The sequence below is a fragment of the Camelus dromedarius genome, chromosome 28 (genome assembly GCF_036321535.1).
Source record: "Camelus dromedarius isolate mCamDro1 chromosome 28, mCamDro1.pat, whole genome shotgun sequence".
Lineage (NCBI taxonomy): Eukaryota > Metazoa > Chordata > Mammalia > Artiodactyla > Camelidae > Camelus > Camelus dromedarius.
The window spans coordinates 5,346,500-5,364,015 of record NC_087463.1 but is presented as its reverse complement, the minus strand read 5'-3'; the positions used below and the strand labels follow the sequence as shown (position 1 = coordinate 5,364,015).

The 17,516-nt window shown below is 43.4% G+C and overlaps 1 protein-coding gene across 2 annotated transcripts in view; it reads right to left on the bottom strand.

Annotated features, from left to right (window-relative positions):
* LOC105095239 (urea transporter 2) overlaps window positions 1-17,516 on the bottom strand; it is a 401,376-nt gene that overhangs the window by 349,808 nt on the left and 34,052 nt on the right. The window lies entirely within an intron of this gene.

The following is a 17,516-nucleotide window of genomic DNA, read 5'->3' as shown; positions in this document are numbered from 1 at the left end:
AGTAGATTTCCTTCTGGATAGAAACCCAGGAGTGGGATTCCTGGGTCATATGGTAAGTCTATTCCTAGTCTTTTGAGGAATCTCCACACTGTTTTCCATAGTGGCTGCACCAAACTGCATTCCCACCAGCAGTGTAGGAGGGTTCCCCTTTCTCCACAGCCTCTCCAGCATTTGTCATTTGTAGATTTTTGTATGATGGCCATTCTGACTGGTGTGAGGTGATACCTCACTGTAGTTTTGATTTAACAGTAGGTGGTTTGAGGGCAGGGACATGTGTGCCTGGTGCTTCAGCCTGCCCCCACGCAATGTCTCATACGGAGGAGGCACTCAGGAAATAGCTGGTGAATGACAGATTCCAAAGTCCCCGAAGCCCCTGTTCTCTACTTCACAATTTTGTTTCAGGCCAACCTGTCATCTGTGTATATCTTAACAAATTTGGAAAACAGAAAATTCTCCATTGCTAGAAATGGGCTTTCCAGAACTCTGTAGAGGGTGCTATGGAAGTCGTTAGCTCTGTGACATCTCTTCCTCCCATCCCCCCCACCAAAATCATCCTGTCAGCACCACATCTGACAAGGCGAACCCCGAAATAGCACACCCGACACTCAATATTTGATAGTACTCTGCCCTTCTCTTTCCTCTTCTCTAGAAGCAAAAAAATAAAAAACCCTGTCATCTATTTCCCCCCATCATCTCTTTATGTTCTTTTGTTCCTCTTTCCAAGAATACATCTTCAGAGTCAACTTGAACTTCAATGCTTGGCAATTACTAAAGAAATAAAATATTACCCTCCTCATTATGCATTTTGGCCACATTCTCCTCGGTGCTTCGATTTTCAGTATCTGAAGTGCAGCCCTCCTTCAGTGCCCTTGAAGATGCACTCGTTTCCTTACTGAACGCATTATTCCACAGAAGGGAAAAAAAATATCATCTTTCCATTTATGAATCACTCTTATCTTTGCTCTTCACCTTTCCTTCTCTTTATGTTTCCTCCACTTACATACTTCTAAATTATTTCTGGCCATGCACGAGGCAGCCAAGTTGGAACCCTGGGTCTGCTACTGTATCCTTACGATCGTGCCTTTTGGTACATTTGTATGAAATGAAGTCACACGGATTCAGGGCACACCGCAAACCCTTTTCTTTTTTTGTAGACGGCAGCAATTGTATTCAAGAATTATCCAAACGCTGCCCCCCTTTCCTGCCCCTGGTTTTCATTTGTCTCCAATGTATTCTTTTCTCCTGTTTTGACTCTTTGACTCAATAGTGGAAGTATTTCATGATTCTAAGAAGCTTTATAGCTCTCCTGATCCTAAAATTCTGGGACAGCAGAGCCTGACACCTTCGTATGATCTTCCAAATGCCTAGAGAGCTCCCCATCGGTGTGTCCTGCTGGGGTCAAGAATGGTTTTCTGCATCCTGCCCCTCCTTCTCTGTGACCCTGACAAGTCCATTGTCTCGTTCCCTCTTAACTTGTCTCTGCTAAGGGACTGATGACCTGTATTGAGTGAAGGTGTCTTAACTTACCACACATGTCCCAGAATGGTAGGAGTCCTTCCCCATCCTCTGGGAGGGAGAGACGAGAGGATAAAACAGAAGCCCTGAAGTCTGCCATACCTCCCTTCCTTTCTTTCATTGTCTGACTCCTGCCAGGTCAAAGCCACTGGATTTTTTTTTCTTTTGAGAAGAACAAAGTGTGGGAGTTTAGAAGTAACACAGTATGAGATGTACCCACGAGTATGCCAGTGTGCCCGTGCGGAGGCAGATACTCCAAGAGAGCAGCCCCTTCTAAAGGAGACCCTCCACTATGTGTGGTGACATGGAGCCCAGGCAGCTGAGGGAAGCCCAGGTCTGGATTTGAAAACCCTACACTGAGTCTCAGTTCTGTCTCCTTCAAACTCTATGCTATGACCTTGATCAAATTCCACATCTGAGCATCTTCGGGAAGAGGACAGACGACTCACAACCCCCTCACTGGCACTTGTCAGAGCATCTTCAACAAGCAGGATGCCAAAGGGCGCTGTTATTCAGAAATATATTGTATAGCAATGACTAAAAGGATTGTTGTTAATATGGCCATTCAAATCAATTGATCAATGGCTTGCCCTTCTTGCATTGGCAAGAAGGGTTAGAAAAGGTCCTTGTCCACAGAAGCTTAAAGAGAAAACAAAACTTACACAGCGTGTCCAGACTTATGTAGCTGAATTCATGAGAAAGCACATAAAATCTGGTGCTGAATTGTGCACTGTGGGGTATCCTGCAATGGCGCTGCAATTTCAGAGGTTTAAGTCTCTCTGGACGTGATCATCTTGACTAGGCACTCCTACCTCTAAGTCCTGGAGATGCTACCATTAGACTGCAGCAAGGGCTGATACCCGAGGCCCCGGCTCCTCCCGGGCACCCAACCTCCTAGCTCAGTGGGACTCAGGCTCTCGGCCACGGTGTTCCTCTATCATTGGCAACCTCCTGTCACAGAAAAGAGTGGTGGAAACACAGCGTCAGGGTGCAGAGTGCAAACTGAAGGGTCAGGCAGCCTTGCTCAGGTCACATCTCCCCAGTGTAACCGGCGGTGACCTTGGGTTAGTTACCGCTGCTCTTCAGAACTCAGGTGATGCACTTGCCCTTATCATTGGAGGCTGTGAAAATGCTGGGCTGACACACGTCAAGGGCTAAGAGCAGTGTTTGGCGTACGGTATGCGCTTAGACAATGCTGGTCATCGTTGTGGCCACTGTCACTGCTATTATTATAATTACTATTATTATTAAGTGGCATTTCCCAAAGTGTGTTCAGAGGACAGTACCCTTGCAAGATATTCCTCTCAGAGCAGGGTCAGTGGTTCAGATATGTGGGGATTGCTGTGTGTAAACGTGTAAAAATTCACAAGCACTGAAATATAGAAGAATTCCTTAAAGAAAGACCTTTAACTTTAATCAACCCAGGTTACCTAAACATACTTGGCCAAGGCGGGGTCCCTTTCTACATAATGCCCATGATCTTAGACTTCCTTCACAAAGCACACTTCAAGGAATTTACTCCAAGGGGGTGAACAAATCAGGCAAGTCTTCAATTTATAAATATTTTAAGCTCATTCAAGGGCTACACAGTCATTGGAAATCAATTTCTAAGGAAATCAATTGGAAGTATGAACTGAATTATGAGTGTTTTTTAAAATTTTTTCAAATAAATACTTTGCATATTTTTATGCAATTATTAGTTCTTTATCTGATAGATTAAAATCAGTTGAAATATTGACTTTTCTCTCTGGCCAGTATTTGGCTTAAAATTTTATTAAAAAGAGAGAAAGTTTAACATTGTGTTATTCTTAGTCTCACTAATGACAAAAGGGCCACAAGGAATGTGTTGAAGATACATGTGCCTGATCCACAGGCAAACACAAGAGTCTGAAATAATTCCTAGACAACTTAACCTATTATGTGTGAATTTATCTAAAACCCTTCTGCTTCTATCATCCCTGGAACAATTAATTTTGTAAGTCAAGCTGTCATTTTTAGGATAATTTTAATGATCATCTTAATGTTCACCTTCCATCTCTTTGAAAAAAACGTCATCATTGCCAATCTCTGCACAGACCCACCTTGACTACACGTCACCTTTTCAGAAGATGTGTCCTTCAGCAGAGGATCAGTGGAGGTATCAGGAAAGAAGGTAAGGGTGGCAGGAGCTGACAAAATTTAACTTCTGATACTGTCTTTAGATGTGTAAGCAAATACAATTTTTGCACTTTTGAGCATGTAATCTAAAGGCAACAGCAACACTGGTTCACATAAAGGATGCATGGCCATTTCCATGGGCTTGACAAACCAACAGCTCCAGGCTTTGAGGGACCCGACAGTGTATATGTGATGTTTGGGTGGACTTTCCTTCAAGGTCTTTCCAGTGCTGCCATCCCAAAGCCCTAATTCATGTTATATCTGTGATTTATCCTTTCCCCTTTCTTTCCCTAGGTAGTCAAGAAAAGGAATTTTGAGAAGTCAAAGTGCCTAACCATTAGGCTCTTATTTAAGTCATCAACTGGTGCTTGAAATTTTCTTGTTGAATTGGAACTTTCCACTATCTGTCTTAATGATAGTTCAACAATTGGTAACTTGGTCTTTGTTAAAATGAAATTGTCACTGCAGAGGAGCAACACAGAAGCATGATGAGTTGACACCTTCATTCAGTGGAGGTCATCTAGCAGAGACAGGTTAAGAGGGAACAAGACAACGGACTTGTAAGGGTCACAGAGAAGGAGGAGCAGGGTGCAGAAAACCATTCTCAACCTCAGCAGGACACACCTATGGGGCACGCTCTAGGCATTTGGAAGATCATAAGAAGGTGCCGAGTTCCCCCAGAATTCAAAGAGCTCAAAGGGCCTGTTGACTTGGAGGTGACGTAAAGCAGTCTTATTTTTCCCCCAGGATTTGCCTCTGGGCTCGCCCTGTCTTTGACACCTCATTCCTGTTTAGCAGCCATCATTTAATTATGTCCGTTCCTTTATTTCACCCAGGGAAGGATTAACAATCCAAATCCTTCAAAAAGAATTTATTCCATGGTCCTTTACTGTCAGAAATCAAACTCAGAAATTTTAGATAGAAGGTATCATCAGTCTCTCCACCAAGAAAAATCAAAGGCACTGGGGGGTGTGGTGGGGGAATGGGTGTCTGTTCAGGTGCATCGAGCTCAGTGAGTCCCAGATAGAACCATCTCCTAGCCCTTCAAATGGCTGAGACCAAACCAGGTGTCAGGAATAGAAAGTCCAATGAATGCCCAAGTGTGAAAGGCTGGAGCCAGTTCAAAGGGCTTTGTCTTGTAAGACCTCTGAAAAGCAGGCTTTTGGGCCTCCCTCCCTCACTGTGATGGCAGCCATCTGAGACCTGAAGGGCAGAGCAGTGCCCTTGAGACTCTGCCAGGGACACCACTGAATGGGATCTGGGGCTGGTGGCATCTGTGTTTCTCTTTTAAATATATATATATATATATATATATTTAAATATATAATAGCCTATATTGGAAAAGGATATGAAAAAGAATATATATATAAATATATATATATATTTTCATCTTGGTTAAAACCACAAGTATCTGCAATACTCCCAAAGGAATGAAATCTCAGACCTGTGGAATGTCAGTCATGGAAATTAAATGGCCACCACGTGACCGAGCAAATGCCACTGTGGAAAATAAACACACGACGCTGCGCGGGCCCACTGTTTACTCAAACGTTTTGAGATGACAGGCAATCACTTTCCAAAACCATGGCCAGAGGTAGAGCTCTCAGAAGGCTTAAATCAAGAGTCTTTTAAAGCAAATTGACTATTCGGCTGTGATTCTCTAGCAAATTAAGATCTGCTCTTGAATGCTGGACAATGAAAGCCCCACAAAGCTGCTAAACCCACACGTGCACACTCTTCGTTTCTTGGCCACGAAAGACCCTGCTGCTAAGTACCCGTCTTGCTCAATCCTGCCTGCAGCTGTGCAAAACCAAGACCTCTTTATTTTCAAGGAGCAAGGACTGTAGCTTAGCTCTGGTGTGAATGTGGGAACACATCAGTGAGAGCAGGGCGCCGATGGGGAGGGGAGAGAGAGAATGCTGATGGTGTTGGGAATGAGTGAGAGGTCTAAGAAAGATGCAGAGGACAAGTGGAGAGTGTTTGTCAGAGGGTTGGAGTGGGATACGGAGTAGATGGGTGGAAAGGAAACAGATGGATGGAGTGGAGGGACAAAGATGAGAAGAGGAGGGGGACGAGGGGAAGAGGGAGAGCAGGAAAGAAGTGAGAAATGAGAATCAGGAAAAAGGCGAAGATGGAGGCAAGGGGCCGAGGCAGAGGTGAGAGGCATGTTTTCAGCCCTTTCTCCCACAACCCTTTCCCTTCAGAGAGCGTTAGGAATGCAGGAGTCTTGGCCGGCCTGGCACCGCACAGCTGGAATCAATCAGAGTGAACTGTGGGCGGATCCTGGCCAGTCGGGAAGCAGTGGGAAGCTCCTCCCTCTGGTTTGGCTGGGTCTGGCCCTTGCCTGCCAGAATCATTGGCCTCTTTGGGGTGAAAGAAGTGGGCCCACCCCCCCAGCCTTCAGAACTGAAACCCAGGCCCAGGCAGAAAGCTCCGGCCCCGACCACATCTTCACCTGGATTGCCAGCATAGACTCCCAGAGGATGCTTGTCTCCTCAAAGGGAGAGCTAAACCTCTGTAGATTCTTCCCCGAGAAAAAAGCAAAATCCAATCAGCTGCCTTCAGGTCTTCAAAGCCTTAAAACTGAGGTCCAGTGTTTCACCGACTATGGAAACAAAATCTTGGCCAAATTGCACAGTTGGATGGTTTATATTTGCACCACTCCCCTCCTCCCCTCAGGGCCCCTTTCCAAATTTTAAGCATCTCAGCTCATTGGATAAAAATATGTGTGTGGCCTACAATGTGCTTGGTCCCTGGCTCCTAGCAGGAAATGCTACATGAGTGACACCCCCCAGGGCTTGCCTTCGGGTTGCTTATAAGCTCTTCCACATTCCTGTGTCTTTCCCAGAGTCTCTGGATGTGGAATCAAAACCAGAAGAGCGGATAAGTAAGCAAGGTCCTACTGCAGAGCACAGGGAACTGTATTCAGTACCTTATAATAGCCTATATTGGAAAAGGATATGAAAAAGAATATATATATATATATAATATATATATATATATATATATATATATATATATATATATATATATATATATATACACACACACACACACACACATATACATATAGCTGAGTCACTATGTGTATGCCAGAAATTAATGTAACATTCTAAATCAACTGTACCTCAATTATAAAACAAAAACAAAACAAAACAAAAACCAGAAGAACAACTGACAAGGCAATTTGCCCAGCTAACAACACCGGTTCTGAAAGAGACAACCTAGTTTACAGTCTCAGGAAATGCACTGCCTGGCTGTGACCTTGGGCACAAGGATTCCGCACGTGCAGAATGAATCTGTGGGATGGGGTGACCTGCAGGGTTCCTTCTAAGTGTTCCAGCTTTGTGATTCTGCTATAAAACATCTTCACTTTCCCTTAGTACTCACATGCACCACTGTCCAATAATAAGTCTTAGAATGAAATAAGATATGATTTGCCCCCATTTCTTTTTAGGCATGGAATAAAATTTCCTCACCCATTCAGGCGCATGAGTACTCTGATTTAAAAAGAAAGAAAGAAAGGAAGAAAAGAAAGAAAGGAAGAAAAGAAAGGAAGAAAAGAAAGGAAGAGAGAAAGAAAGAAAGAAAGAAAGAAAGAAAGAAAGAAAGAAAGAAAGAAAGAAAGAAAGAAAGAAAGAAAGAAAGAAAGAAAGAAAGAAAGAAAAGAAAGGAAAGAAAAGAAAGAAAGAAAGAAAGAAAGAAAGAAAGAAAGAAAGAAAGAAAGAAAGAAAGAAAGAAAGAAAGAAAGAAAGAAACTATTCACTATGAAAATTTAATTCAGGAAGTAGGAATTAAATCAAATATTTCTTAAGTCACTTTAATGAGTTTACAAAATTGAAGTAAATCTATTTGTTCTCTAAAGATAAGACCTGGAGCTAAAGGTTCAATTCCATCTTTCAAATGGCTTGGGGTGGGGGAGAGGAAAAGTACTATATTCATATCTGAAAATGATTAAGTGAAAATTTAATCCTTAATTATCCTCCTAACAGCTGTTGATGGAAAAATCATGTGTGTGCACAAAATTTTAAAGTGCCTGGGTTCTGTGTGCTTTCAAATTAAGATTTTTTTTATGAAGTCATTTGATTTTTAAAGTTAAAATGAATGTCTGTTTTCAAAGCATCCAGCGTAATGGAGATAGCAAATCCTTTAAGAAGTATTGTGTTAAAGTCATTGGTTCATTTTTCCAAATCCAGGGATCTGTCAGAACTTGCCTTGAGTGGCTTCCTGGTCTGCGTTCTGCCTTCCCTCCACTGAGCTGCCCACAATGCATCACACTCGCACTATCCTGCCTCTCAAGGCTGGGCCATGGGGATGCGCTCCTGAACAAGCTGTGTTGGAACTGATGTTCTCAGACGGTGGCCCTCCAGCCAGCATCACCTGGGAACTCATTAGCAATGCAAATGATTGGGCCCCCTGACCTGTGAAATCAGAACATCTGGATTTCTGGTTTGAACAGTCTTCCAGGTGATTCTGTTGCTCAAGTCTGAGAATTTGAGGTTAAAGGAAGAGATCTTATGTAGGAAACATGCACCCAGTCATAATGAGTGCTTTGACCCCCCTCCACTGAGCTCTCTTGTCTGTAAAGAGAATTCCATGTCAAAAGTGCTGTAAGTATGTTGGCAACAAGATAACACCCAAAGTGTCAATATTTAACATTGATTTTAATGTTTCTCAGTTTGGATTTGTGGAAAGTCTAAACATTTTCAAGTTTGAACTTTGATCTAGAATCGTGATCGTCTCAAACAGTCATTATAGACTGCCCCTGATTCATGACTGAATTCTTGTCCCAGTGAAGCAAGATGTTTCGGTGAAGAGTTGTTCTGGGTTTAGTTTTTGTTTTTGTTTTTGTTTTTGTCTTTTCTGCTTTTGTTTGCTTGCTTGTTAATAAAGCTGGATATAAATGACTATAACTCTTTTGGGTGTGAGATTATGCCCTTCAAATTTTGTTAATATGTCCTTTTTTTTTAAAAAAAAAAGTGTGAAATATATTTGTCCTTTATGGCTTTGACTCTGAAGTTGAAAAAGCTGGCAGACACGCTCCAAGGCCGACAGGACAACAATGTCACAGGCACTCAGAATGGAGCAAGCCCCACAATGCACACAGACGGTCAGTCTGTCCCCGTGAGTTCGGAAATGGATCCAGTGAACACGTTCGAGACTCACTGACTCCGTATCGGGTCTGTCCCTCTAGCTCTAACCCTTGTGCTCTGTTGCCTGTGCTAACTTCATGCTGGTTCTGCACCTTTTGTAATATGTCCTTTAATTTTGTTTAATCCTTATATTTGGCACAACAAAAACTGGAAACCCTAAGAGATACCCAGCTTAAAACAATTATGGGTAGAAAAATGCGAAAAGTCTAGGAAACAATTATAGATCATTTCCCAGGTTTCTGTCTGCTTTCAAACTTCTGGGGTCTTAACCTCATCTTGCTACTAACCCAATCTTAGGTGAAAACAGATTTCAAACCTTCTAAAAATTTCTCTTATGATGGAATTGATTCTTGGGTTTTTTCCATGAATGAAATAGAAGTCTATAAGTCTGATATAACTGTCCAGAGGGCAGAGTCTGTCCGATCCAGAGTGTGGAATATGGCTCAAGGCACTCCTGGTATAATTCTCATTGCTGGTAACAGTGGGGACCAAGGGCTTTCTACTGCAGAAAGAGATTTCATCAGTTACAGAGCCTTCTGAGGCAAGTTGTTGCATTAAAGAAAAGGATGCAAAAGATATATGTTTTAACATCATCATGCTTTTAATATTCTATAAGCCAATGCTTCTCTGTTCCTTCAAGCTCCAGACCAAGAGAGATTCTGCCATCATAGTTAGGTGAACTCTGCCATTTGCACAGATGCTCTAGTCATTAGCTATTAGAGGTTGAATTGTGTCCTCCTCAAATTCATATGTTGAAGCTTTAAGCCCCAGAATGTGACTGTATTTGAAGACAATTAATAATTAAGATAAAATAAGGTCATTAGAGTAGGCTCTTATCCAATAGGATTGGTGTCCATAGAAGAAAATTAGGACACAAGCATACAGAGGAGGGACCAAGTGAAGACACGGGAGAAGGGGGCCAATGATAAGCCAAGGAGAGAGGCTCAAAAGAAACCAACGCTTCTTACACCTTGTACTTCTAGCCTCCAGAGCCTTGAGACAATACATTTCTGTTCTTCAATCCACCTGTGGTCCTTTGTTGTGGCAGCCCGAGCAGACTAGCACGTTACCCACTCTGTGCTCAGAAGGCGTCTGAAAGGTAACAGCCCTTTGCTGACAGGAGGGATGGTTTGAGTTCCTTAAATACAGTGGAAACTGTCTGAGCAAGATCCTTCCCTAATGTCTGTGGCTGAATTATGAGGTTTTCTCAACCCGATTTCACAGCATATGATCTTGTAATCTCTTCTGAATCACAAACACTCCTCCCTAGAGTGATGGAGCCGAAGAGATTTAAGAGATCGTCTGGTCTACCTGTCTCCCCTACCATTTGTTTATAGAAAGAAAACTGAAGTTCTAAGAGGTTTAGCAGTTGTATTTGGGTCATTGGCTAGTTATTGTCAGAGATAAAACTTGATCCAAAGTTCTGGCCCCAGTCCTACTGTCCTTCACCATACCAAGCTGCCTTTGGTTCTTTCTCTGTGTGTGTTTAATTGAACTATGATGTGCAAGGTGCTGTGGTACAGGGTACAGGTTAAGGGCAGTGTCTCTTAAACAGGAGTGCACAACAGAGCACAAGGTGAAATTTTTCAAAATGTGGATGCCAGGCGTCTAACCCAAACCTACTGACTCTCAATCTGTTGGAGTGTTTGACAAATGGAGTGTCAAAATCATATGGTGGATGAATGGTTATCTTTTAAATGAACTGCAGAACCATGGGTGCATTATTTTCCCTTCCTACCAGCTGTGTATGAAAGTTCTGGTTCCTCTACATTGTCGGCAACACTTGGGATGGTCAGTCTTTTTCATTTCAGCCACTTGCACTGTTCTATCACAATGTTTTCAATATCTGAATTTTATTTCATAGTGCATTTGATTTCATGATTTAATTAACCACTTTCCTATTGATGGACCTTTAGGTGACTTCAATCTTTCGCTTTGACAAAGATGTTGTCCAATCCTGTGCATTCACTTTACATACTGAAACACTCCATGGCAAATCTCCAGGAACCATTATTTCCTATGTAGTTTAGGTAAATGACACCTCAGACTTCCATTCCAGCAGCCCAATTTTTAATAAGTAGGAAAAAATTCCAAAAAAAGCATTCAACAACTGTGCCAAAGAGTATGCACATTTAACTGTGTCTGTATGTGAGTTTTTAGGAGAAATACTATAGAAAGAGCAAAGGAAGTGGATACGATCAACCAGAGAGAACTTGAGAATGTGAAGGAGAAGATGTAAAGACATAAAGACAAAAGTGTGTGAGATGTCAATGTTCAAGGCAGAGACCAGGGAAAAAGGAAAAGCCAGCAAAGTCTAGAGGCAAGAGGAGAAGGGGAAGTGGGTATGTTTGGTGTCTAAGCCCCTCACCCAGCACTGCCCAGCTGGAGGCCAGCAAAGCAGTGACAACACCTGATGATGTCCTGTCAGGGAGGGCAGCTTGCCTTGTCTCTGTCTGTCTGTCTGTCTCTCTTCATATTTTTCTTCCTATTCTGGAGAAAATTCAACGTCTTCAGTATCTCTAGCTCTAACAGGCATAAGCCATGGAACCTCGTGATTGTCACCCACCTCTCTGGTACCTCATCGGTGATGAGATGTGCTTCGAGCATCAGGCGGAGGGCTAGGTGGTCTCAGACACACAGCTGCTCATAGCCAGGGTGGAGAAAATGCAGAGATGCAGGCACCCTAGCATCACTGAAACCCCGAACAATAGACCTCATGGTGCCCTGAATTGCCTAAGCTTGACAATGTTTTGCAGAAGATGGTGATGCTGGTGACAATGAGATCCCTTTTGGAAAAGAAGCCTAGTTTTTGCAGGATTACTCACTCATAGTTATGTCCCTCTCCTGTGAATCCCTGGTGCTCTACAAATACTTGTTCCTTGCAGGGATATTAAAATGTTTTCCGTAATGTAAGCAAAGCACCTAAAGCTGTAAACTGTGTGGCTGGCACACAGCAAGTGCTCTCCATAAGGTAGCTAGTATGACCACTGCTGAGTACCAGGCTATGACCTGGTTGCAGGAAAGGCTTCTGAGTAGCACCCAGTAAGAGAACAAGGTCCACCCACGATGTAGAAGAGCACGCATCTGGGGAGGAATATGGAAAGAACAGGAAGTTGTCTTTAATTACTCTAACTTCGATGTGTGGAAGACCGCACAGCTTTGGTTTGCATGCACGTTTGGTTTGACAACCCGGGGCAAGAAAAGCTTATTCCTTAACCTCGTCTCCCTCATGGGCCTGACCTGAAGACATCACAAAGTCCAGAGGTGGAATTCAAGCCGAGGGTCATGTAGCTTGTCTGGGTTTTAGGGAAGAGAGGTGGTTGTACCACCGAGACTCAGAAGCCAGCTCACAGCTGTATAAATGGGGAGAGTGTGTGTGCACGAGAGAGAGAGAGAGACAGAGAGACAGAGAGAGAGACAGAGAGACACACCAAGAGAGGAATGGAGGTCTCAGCTCCAAAAGAGCGGCAGCTTGCTTGTCTCAGTCTCCTGGGGCTTCCCCATGAAACCTCTCCGCAGCCTTCGACTAACTCTTTCAGAGGATCTGTGAGCGTTGTTTCTGGTGGGATCTACACATTTTCCCAGTTAATTTGCCTCGGGCAGCTCATCTTCAAAGTTTCTAGTAGTGTTCACAGCTGGCTTTCAATTCAGCGAAATAGACCTATAAAGATAACACTTCGTTTTCCTTACTTTAAGATGTCTCAGAGCCGAAAAGCAAGTAGGCAGAGGATTCGGTTGCTGGACAAGATTCTGTGATAAATGCAGGAGCAGCCAGCCCTGGGGCCCTCCTGGACCACTTCTGACCCTGGGCTAGCACCACACAGCGGGTTTCCGGGGGGCAGTCCTGACTGAACCCTGTGCATCTCAGTTAGTGCTCTGGAGACAAGGGAAGCGGGCAGGGCATTGAGGGCAGAAGGGGAAATAGGTACAGAAAGAAGGATGGAGAAGAGCTCAAGGTGGGAGATGAGACAAGCATAATAGAAAAATCTGTATTCTGTATATATGTATTTACACGCAATATAATGTGTGTGTGCAGACAAACTGTAATAATTCTACATAATAAAACTGAAAAAGGAGAAAAAAGAATAATAGAAAAATCAGGGTAAAGAAAGGACAGGAAAAAAGAAAAGGGCGAGTAGAAAAGAGGGAAAAAGGACTAAAAAGGGAAAAGAATTAGGCTTTTTGTAGAATTATTACCCTTGGTAATAAAACATTTTTAAGTGGTCGTGGAATAAAAACAAGATTAAAAATGAAACGAGGGCTAATTAAAATGTACCGTCATGCGGGAGTGCATGTGCGGGTGTCGGCCGGTGGTGTCCTCCATCTAAAACCCGAGATCAAACCGGAGCTGATGCTCTGAACAGAAGAGCACAAAGGTGCTCCTTAGCACCTACCTAAATGCCGTGGCTGATTCTAGTCTTCAGAGGGACCACGCCTTCAGCAGGATTATCAGGGCTTGTTAGTAAATCGTATTGTCTGAATTTCTGCAGATGCATCTACATTCCATATTCTTCTGTTTCAAAAATAGAATCTGGCCTTAGTGAGAATCCTTCTTTTCTGGTGGCTACTAGGCCTGTTAGATATTTAGTCAATGTCTCTGAGTCACAGAAGGAACTTGACATTTTCTAAACCAGTATTAAAAATCATTACGGGATGTTGTAGCTGGAAGGAAGGAGGGAGACGGCTCATTGGATCCAAGAGGAGACAGAGCCCAGGGAAGTCGGCTCGTTTACAGGAGGCCACACTCTCTGGCTCTGCCTCTTGCTGAAACTCAAGCAAGTCACTCAACCTCTCTGAGCTCGGTTGCATCTTCCCTCAAATGAGCATTAAAATATTTGCTTCAACTATTTTTGAGATAATTAAAAGAAAGAAAGCTTGAAAGGTAAAATAGGACAAACTCAAAGTAGGTCTCAGTAACTGTGAAGCACACATGGACACACACACAGTCAACAGCCCTGCACCCTTACCCACGCCCATGTGCATGCAGGGCAGATGAGAAGGGAGCCCAGGGTGTTGGCTATAGCCTCGGTGTCCTTGTCAGGGCATCACAGGATGTAGCCAAGTCCAAATATAAGATAACAGAAAAAGAGTGAATGAGTGAGCACATTAATTAGTTAACTAATTAATTAGTTAAAGTTACTCCCCCCACTAGTTTAAAAAAGGTAAAAATATTTTTCTGAAAGTCCTTAAAGAAGGAAACAATTATTTCAAAATTTTGTTACGTAGAAATCCCCTTGTCTATTGATACTGAGGCAAAAACACATAATCAGGGTCATCCCTTGTTCCCAAGTGAAGGTTGCTTGTGTTCCACGTGCATATGTATATGGTCTTGTGTTCACGATCTTGGAGGCAAACCCTCCCCCCCTACAAAGGATGCTGAATCCCTTTTTCTATTCTCTTAAAAAGACACCAAAGGGAATTTAAAAGAGAAAAAATTATGGAAAGTGGACAGCAACGATAATATCATTTCACTCAGGTTCATAAATCATTAAAAAAATTCTTCTTTCATTTCCCACCAGCCAGCAGATTTATTGAAAATTTATCACCAGTCCTTTCAGGGAAGCTTTTCCTTGTTCAGAAGAGAGAGGATTTTGACCTAAATTACCTAACAGCTAAGCCAGAATGCCATTGTAGTTCTGCGGCTCCATTTCAATACTAGCCTGTATTTTACAGAATTTCAAACATCCAAGTCACTTCCAGTCATAGGAGCTAAAATTGGCCAGGGTGGACCTTGTGGCTGTCAGAACTGATAAACATTTCCTGAATGCCAGTTGGTTGGAGAACCATGTCTCTGAATGACATTAAAAGAGTCTGAAGTCTACCTCAACATGTAACCCCAACTTTCAATTGCTTGCTGGGAAATTGAGACTTTGTTTGAACAAGCCCAGCCAATGTTTTGGTCCCTTATTCTGTGGTGAAAGGGTCTGATGAGTGCTGAAATCTCTGGATGGAACAGGCCAAGAATTTCTGTTCTGCACTGGGATGAGTAATAAGTTCAAGTCCCTCGATTCTGGGGATCAGGGTCTTTCTGCATGGACCAGTGCCTTCCAGGGGGCTCGGAAGGTCTCAAGGAGAGGAAATAAAAATCAAATCAAAGAATCCGACATTCGCTGCAGCGGGACAAAGTGGGATGGACAATGGCGAAGACCTCTTCCTGTGCTGGAGGAATTTCTACTCTCAGGCAAAGCTTTTCCTTGGCTAAGCATGTGCCCTACCCCTTGAGCTATATACTCTCCCCCTAGAGTATAAACTCTTGAATAAAATATACCAGGCCTGAGAGCTTGAAAATGTCACCAGCTTGTAGCTGGGTAGGAAAGCTGCTCAACAGAACCTAGTAAATGGGTAAAGGGATGAAGAGATAATTAGAAATGGAGGGTGATGGATGGATGAATGGATGGATAAGAAGCTTCCGAAGAAATGATGAATTAGATTCTGTAGAAATCTTCCCCATCCTGAATGCACAGAGCTAACTGCAATATTTACCAAAAACACCCCCACCCCTCACCTGCACTCTGCCTACCCATTTCGCATCCAATGTGGCAACCAAGTAAAGACCAAGTCCGAGTGCACGCAAAATCCAGAAGCCTGAAGACTAGACACTCTTACAGCTTTCGAAGTCCCCAAATGTCCAACAACTTTGGCTTCTCTGAGATCATACTCAGTGAATTATCCTGTGCAAAACTCCGGTAAATTCGAGAGATGAGATAATTATGGGCACTGAAGAAGAAAAGATAAGGCAAGGGCCACGGAGATGGTGACAAGGGAAAGAATGCAATTACTGCCGCACAGAGGACAAGGGGGAGGCCTCAGACTCCAGCTGTCATGGGGGCCTGGGGAAAATCTCCAGCCCCATTCTGCACAGGCAGTCTGGGCTATGAAATATTTTGAGGATCTCAAGAACCCCTAGATCCTGAACGTCAAACACTTTTCCCACCAACCTGGGAACTTCACTTACAAGTTTACTCCCTTGCCTGTTACAACTCTTAAATAAGAGCTTAAGAGAGGCACTGAATAGAGGTGTGTAGGTGCCTAATATACCCTTCATATGACTGTGTGATGAGCACATCTAACTATGACAATGGCATGAAGCATTTAGCAAGAAGATGGTTGAATTGTCTCCTTAATAGCATTGCTGACTGCTGCCTGAGTCCCCAGGATCAATGGAGTGTTTGGCACACAACTGACTCTTAGTAAGTATTGGTTGGCTTGAACGAATGGGTGGATGCGTAGATGGATGGATGAATGAACAGATGCAGATCAGGTGGGTCTTCCTCTGGACAAGTTTTAGCAGGAGCATTTGGCACTGTCTCTCCTATGTTTTCCTGGTTCTTTCCACCTTAACTTCTCTGCACCTTATTCCTTCAGGACCTGGATCACAGCAGGTGGAAACTCTCCCTCTCCTCCACCAAGAGGCTTGCTGGTTTGGGCATTTCTCATATAAGCATATCTGTATATTCATGTTTATTTCAAATCTACTTGCCTTTAAATCAAAAAGGATCTGAAGTAACTATGTATAAAGAACCTCTAAATCCAAACCCATAAATAGTGACTGGAAGACTCAGTCATTACAAAAGAAAGCAGAACAAATGATTGGTAAGAACTTGAATAAAGGTGAACCCAGGTGTTGAGGAAGGGCCGCGCAGGCTTGCCTTCCTAATCTTAGTTAATTTTGTGGTCCACAATCATCCTTGCAGCCTCGCAGACTCAGAAACCGAGTTTGATCAGCACCCAGGAATGAATGGCCTGATTGGGAATGGTCTCCAGTTAGCCTCAGAGATATTGTCAGTCAGACTGCCTGTTAATTAATTTCCCCCAAATACGATAACTCCTGTGCCCATCAGATTGGGTACAGCCCGCACATTCCCGCCTGTGGACATGGCATGCCAAAACCAAACAGAAGGTCGTCTGGTGAGCATGGTATCAGAACAAGGGAATTTTGCCAGTGGCTTTAGATTCGGGTGTCAATGGGTCTGTGACGTGCAAAGCCCATGCTCTGCGGCCCCATCTCTTGGACACCGCTGGATGGGCACCACCCACACCAGCCTCCTTGATTCTCCTTTGGCCTGTGCTCCTGTTCCTTAATAACACTCCTTTTGCCCGACCCGTTTTCCCCAAAGACGTCTTGAAACTCTCAATCCACTTACAGTCAAGAGCTACTCATTGAAAATTTTCTTCTCTGTAGGGAGACACCTACTCTCTGTTGTTTTCAAGGTAACCGTCAGGGCAATGCTAGTTCCTTTCATTTCAAGTCCTGTGAGCGCCCGACGTTTGTTTCCTTGTGTGGTCATTCCTTCGGGTAGCAGCTGGGAGTGCTGGTTCTAAAGTTAGAGAAAACTGGGTGAATGTGGGCCAGTCACCTAACCTCTGTGAGCCCGCTCATCTGCAAAATGGTCATGAACGTCGCTGAGAAGATTACCGTTAAGACTAATTTACCATAATGTTCGGCAGCACTTAGCATACCTCCAAACTCTCACTCACAGTAAACAGTAATAAACGTGACTATCGGCATTATCTCTCATCCCCCCATTCAGCCATCCTTCGCTGAGCACCCACTAAGTGTGCCCAGCCACACGCCAGCCTGGGAATCCAGCACAAGGCAATTACTACAGCTGAATATTAAATTTAGCTCTTAGCTTCCTGGCTGCCAAGACCCAAAGGGCCATATTAATTATTGCAAAGGTTTTTTTTTTT